The 6,000-nt window shown below is 43.9% G+C and overlaps 1 long non-coding RNA gene across 2 annotated transcripts in view; it reads left to right on the top strand.

Moving 5' to 3' along the window:
- LOC142486182 (uncharacterized) overlaps positions 1–6,000 on the top strand; it is a 29,930-nt gene that overhangs the window by 21,576 nt on the left and 2,354 nt on the right. For both annotated transcript variants that reach the window (XR_012798848.1, XR_012798847.1), the window contains one exon: positions 4,087–6,000. This exon is cut by the window's right edge and continues 2,354 nt beyond it. This is a non-coding gene — a long non-coding RNA (uncharacterized LOC142486182). The remainder of the gene's footprint in view (positions 1–4,086) is intronic.

Genomic DNA, 6,000 nt, shown 5'->3' on the forward strand with positions numbered 1-6,000 from the left:
TCTTATATATTGTTTAGATGTGTATTTTTGTGTTTATGTAGATTCCTCCCCTTCCCCCCCCCCCCCTCCTCCCCCTCTTTTTCTTTATTTTCCCTTTCCTTTCCCCCTTGTTCTTTTCTTCCTTTTTCTTCTCCCCCTTCCCCCCCCCCCCCTTTTCCGCCCCTATCTTTTTTGTTCTTTTCCTTTTTTCCTGTATTTGGGTCTTGGATGTACATTCATATATTTTTTTATAAGATTATGATAATAAATAATTGAAAGCATTTTTTTTATATATACAGTATATGTGTCTGTACAATTCAGGGCTTAAGGGGTTAGGGGTACTTGATTGTTAATTTGGGGACTTTATGTCTTTCTATATTTTGTGTTTACAAGTGTATATGTGGATATGTGTTCCTCTATCTGGAAACAATCACAATTAGGGATGTATGACATCAATTTCTTTTCCTTTTTTTAATTGTATTTTTGTAGTATTAATAGAATTGTGATCATATTTGTTATGCAAAAGGGTTATATTCTTTGGTTTTTAATATTCTATCTCCCTTTGGGGAGAATTTTGGTGACCTTTGGGTATTGGGGCCGAGTGACTGACGTCATGATTAACAATACAGGGGATTGTTAAGTGTAAGGGTCAATAAAGTTTCCCAGTTAAAAATTGAGATTGGCCAATCAGATCTTCTGTGCCTGAGACCATACACCTCTCTTATGAGTTGGGGAAAGGTTGTGTGGTCTTAATAAAGTTTCTTCAGTTTGACACACATTAATTGCCCTATCAGGGCTTTTGTACGAAGAAGCAAGAAGCTGATTGGCCAACTGGGCGTGACGTCACTCGCCGGCGCGATCGGGTTTTTGTATTTAAATGCTGGTTGTTTTGCTAGTATTTACACCTTGATAAAGGGCACACGGCCCGAAACGCGTAGGTGTGTTACCTGTGCTGCTGCTCTAGGGGTCATGCCTGATCCTTTAATGGATTAAAAACCCTTTTTTTTACCTGTGAGCCTCCTCCTACTTTTTTGGCAGTGCACTGCCATTTTTTCTATACTGTCCTAAACATCAAGGAAATCATTCAAGTGCTCAAGTATATGTTTACAGTACGTTTTGAGCATGTTTTTATTATTCCTAAGTACTTACTTTGTTCAGATGAGGCGAACTTCTGAACATTTGCATGTAAAACTGTAAACAAAAGAGAAGCGTCAGATATCACCATATCTACGGAGACGCTATAAAACAACATCTCATAGCGTGGTTACGTGTCCCCAGAAGAAGCTGTGGTCACGGCGAAACAGCTGTAGGGAACACTGTCTCAATCTAGTTTACTGCATGATCCTTTGGCAATCGAACGGACACAGTTCACGTACCTGCAGGATGGGATCTCCTCCGCCGGAGCAACATGGAGTAACATGGTACACGTATTCATTACTACTTTATCTCACAAACTGCGTGAAGATTGTGGTTACAACTGACATCAAAATATCTTTCAAAGTACTGAGATAAAATGTGCAGAACAGTACTGCCACCACAAGCACTACACAGAGTACTACACCGCACAGGAGTATAATTCTCTAAACATTGCTCTACTGAAAGCTTACAGTATGTGAGAGTGTTGTTTCTGCAAAAGTTAACATATGCGTATTCCTTCAATCAAGTTTTCAGCATTGTATGAACATACAGTGTAAAGTGAATGACCCGGCAGTTGCCATTGTGAGTGCTGTGCTGCGTGGAAGTATTATACTTTAAAACCTGTCCTGTTGGAAGCTGGTAAATCTGTTGGGACTATCTAGGGTTAAAATATGTTTACACCTTCAATCAAGTTTTCACTATGCTGAGTCCGTGATCAAATGTAATTGTCTACTCATATAGGACTTTTTCAACCAATTTTTATCAATGCTGCTATACTAAGTGCAATTTGTATCAATGCTGCTATACTAAGTGTCAGACTTTTAAGTAGTAGACAATGCATTTTTTCTATTTGAAAGATATCTAATTAACTGTTCAGAAATTGCGTTATCCATCTACACACCTTCACAATAAAACAACTATCAGTGGATCTGTGGAATCTAAGATAAGCACAAGAATTTGCTATAATGAGCGGCACAATGGACCAAAGTATTAGCCTTTGTGATTTACTCCAATAAAAAGCTGCTCTAACCAACTGGATCCTATTGTTTCAGGAAATGGTAACGTCACAGAAAAAGCAAGTGTTTATTTGGAAGAAGTACTTAAAAGTTACGTCACCACATTGCCATCATATGTACGTGACACTAAAGATGTGTTATGTAAATTGAAGTGAGTAACTCTTGATGAAAATACATTGTATGTCAGCTTAGATGTGGAATCACTATATACTATTATTTCACATGAGGTTGGTATAAAGGCAGTTCAACATTTTCTTATGTCCAGAAGTAGAAATCAGTCAGCATAGTGAATTCATCACCACTCTCCTTGAATATGTACTTACTCACAACTATTTTGTATTTAATGGAAAATACTATCAACAAATCCAAGGGACAGCTATGGGCACTACCTATGCCCCCATGTATGAGAATCTATACTTAAGCTGGTGGAAAGAGACAAGGGTTTTCAAAGATTATCTAATGGAGTTTACTGAGTTCATAGACTTGGATAAGATAAATCGATGACATCCTACTAATATGGAGGGGTTACCAGCGAACACCTGGAAAACGTTATCAAAGCATTAAATAAGAATGAACACAATTTAAAACTTACATCTGAAGTAGATTTGCAACATATACATTTTCTGGATCTAACTGTCTCAAAAAATGCAGACGCCACCATCTGTACCACAACATATAGAATACACATGGCTACTAATACCTACCTCCAATCGGATAGCCATCATCCGGAACCTCTTAAAAGGTCTGTAGGCCAATATTTACGTTTAAAACGCAACTGCTCTGATGAAACAGAGTTTAAGAAACAAGCGGACCTTATGAGGGACAGATTCCTTAAACGTGGATGTAGCAAGAATGTACTAAAAGGGCATACCAACGAGCCTTAGGCACAAACAGGGACTCTCTTTTAACAAATAAGGAAAATGACAGAACTGGTGATGGGAAACTCATCAGGTTTGTCCGTACATAAAATACCAAATGGAGAGAGATGAGGACCAGCATCCAAAAACACTGGAATATCTTTCTAAATGATGAAGATTTAATGAACACTCTAAAAAACAAACCATCCATGGTATGGAAAAGAGCACCGAACATTGGAGATAAAATAGTTCACAGCCACTTCCAGAATAAAGGACAGAATACTAGTCATTTGATATCAGATCAAAACAAAGGATCTTACAAATGTGGCTCTTGCAAGGTCTCATGCCAGTTTATGGCAACAAGCAAAACATTTTCAAACAGTGATGACACCAAACATTTTGCTCAAAAAACATTTATGAATGGCAAAACGGCAGGAGTGATCTATCTGATTACATGTAGATGTGAACTCAAATACGTTGGCAAAACATGCAGATAGCTGCGAAGGAGGGTGTTGGAACATACAGGTTCTATTAAAAATCTATATGACACACCAGTCTCAAGACATGTGAGAGAACAGCATGCAGGCAATACAGGAGTGCTTACTTTCCAGGGCATAGATCGCCTATTACCTACAATAAGTAAAGGTGACTGGGATAAAAAATTACTCCAAAGTGAAGCAAAATGGATCTTTAATTTAAATACTATGTCACCAATAGGTGTTAACAAAGGTTTCATGTATATACCGTTTATAGAATAGCATGTTGCTTTTTTAATGACATTCAATTCACGATGAACATTAAAAAGATACTCACTATAAACCTTTATTTTTGTGACAGAGACATATATATGCAGAGAACGTTTCTGTTACTGTAACATTATCCTAAACATCAAGGAAATCATTCCTATGCTCAAGCATATGTTTACAGTACATGTTTTGAGCATGCTTTTATTATTCCTAAGTACTTACCTTGCATAGATGATGCCAAAGTATTAAAATGTTCATTTACATCTGTAAACAAAAGGAAAGCGTCAGATATCACCATAGCTACGGAGACGCTATAAAACAACATCTCATAGCGTGGTTATGTGTCCCCAGAAGAAGCCGTGGTCACGGCGAAACAGCTGTAGGAAACGCTGTCTCAATCAAGTTTACTGCATGATCCTTTGGCAATCGGACGGAAATTACGCGTACCTGCAGGATTGGATCTCCTCCCACGGAGTACCATGGAGTAACATGGTACACGTATTCATTACTACTTTATCTCACAAACTGCGTGAACATTGTGAACATTGTGGTTACAACCGACATCAAAATATCTTTCAAAGGACTGAGGTCAAATGTGCAGCACAGTACTGCCACCACAAGCAGTACACAGAGTACTACACCGCACAGGAGTATAAGTCTCTAAACATTGCTCTACTGAAAGCTTATGTAGCCCCGGTCTATTTTTCCCCTCTGACAGCCCCCTCCGCGTGTGCCGAGCGATCGCGGGTGCCGCCGCTGCCACTGATGGACCCGCTGGGAGAACGCGAGGGTGGGGGCTAGTGCAGGGAGCTGTGCGCTGTTCCCTGAGGTTGCCGGGTACGCGAGCGGCCCGTTGTTAGGGCCGCGATCGCGTTGCCGAGGTCCCGGGCGATGGGCTCACCTCGTCATCGCATCCTGGTGGAGGTGTCTCCCCCAAAAGATCTCTGCAGACCAGGGAATGAATCCGACCTCATCAAGGTATCCGGTACAGCGGCCCGGAGCAACACTTACTCCTGCGCGAGGAATCTCCAAGCTTGGCCTTTTCAAGACACGGGCCGGCACGAAGAGGTTGTGCTGTCCGCAGAAGATGTCACCGTTAAAGGGATTGCTGGAGCGGATAAAGACTGTGCTGAGTCCGCTCTGGTGGCCTCTCCCATGCGCACGATGGAGTGCTTCGTTCGCCATGTGGTGGACCGAGGCAAGAGACTGAACCTCCCTGTCTCCCGTGAGACGAAACCGGAGGATCCGGCAAGGGTCAATACCCAGGACCCTGTACTATTTTTTTTACGAGGGGGAGGCGGTGGTTTGACGGTAAAGACTGATATCGAGTTCCAAAAGACTCACAGGAGTCACGGTGGGATACCCTCACCCAATCAGTTAGGGGCACTCCACTCTGAGACTCAGCTGGCCTCGGGTATCCATGCAAGTATGTCAGATATTGGTGAACAAATGCATTTTTCATTATATAATCCTCTGTTGCATGGTTGCTACCCAAGCGAGGTCGTTGGGGTTCTACGAGGGGGAGAATGTAGCCCCGGTCTATTTTTCCCCTCTGACAGCCCCCTCCGCGTGTGCCGAGCGATCGCGGGTGCCGCCGCTGCCACTGACGGACCCGCCGGGAGAACGCGAGGGTGGGGGCTAGTGCAGGGAGCTGTGCGCTGTTCCTGAGGTGGCCGGTTGCCGGGTACGCAAGCGGCCCGTTGTTAGGGCCGCGATCGCGTTGCCGAGGTCCCGCCGGCTCGGAGAACAGGGCGCCGCCATTGCGCGATACTTCGCGCATGCGCCGGGACCAGCAGGAGCAGAGAAGGTCTCAGAGAAGTCGCGCGAGGGCAAGGAAAAGGTTGCGGCTGCCATTAGGCGTTCGCGCATGCGCAGGGCAGGCGCGCACGCGGCCCCAATGCTGTAGCAGCCTCCTGGGAACTACAACTCCCAGGAGGCATAGGGAGACAGGCACCAGGTGCCTGATAGGAGCCAATAGGGCTGGAGGATTCCCACACAGGAGAAAGGATACATTTCGCGGGCATAGTGTCACGTCAGTCAGGCTGAGGAGGAGGAAGGGAAAGGAAGGGTGCAGGGAGCGAGTGGCTCCTGCACCAGGTTAGGTTTCCCCAAGTCCCAGGCAGGCCCCAAATCCCTGTTAGGGCAGGGGGTAACTGATAAAGGACGGCCCGAGATAAGGGGGGTTGCCCTTAGGTGTGTTAGTGCTGTGTATGGTTGTTGCATGTTGTCGCTGCATGTACTGAGTGCAGTGTGTGCAGCGTGTGT

Source organism: Ascaphus truei, unplaced genomic scaffold (assembly GCF_040206685.1).
Source record: "Ascaphus truei isolate aAscTru1 unplaced genomic scaffold, aAscTru1.hap1 HAP1_SCAFFOLD_770, whole genome shotgun sequence".
Taxonomy (NCBI): Eukaryota; Metazoa; Chordata; class Amphibia; order Anura; family Ascaphidae; genus Ascaphus; species Ascaphus truei.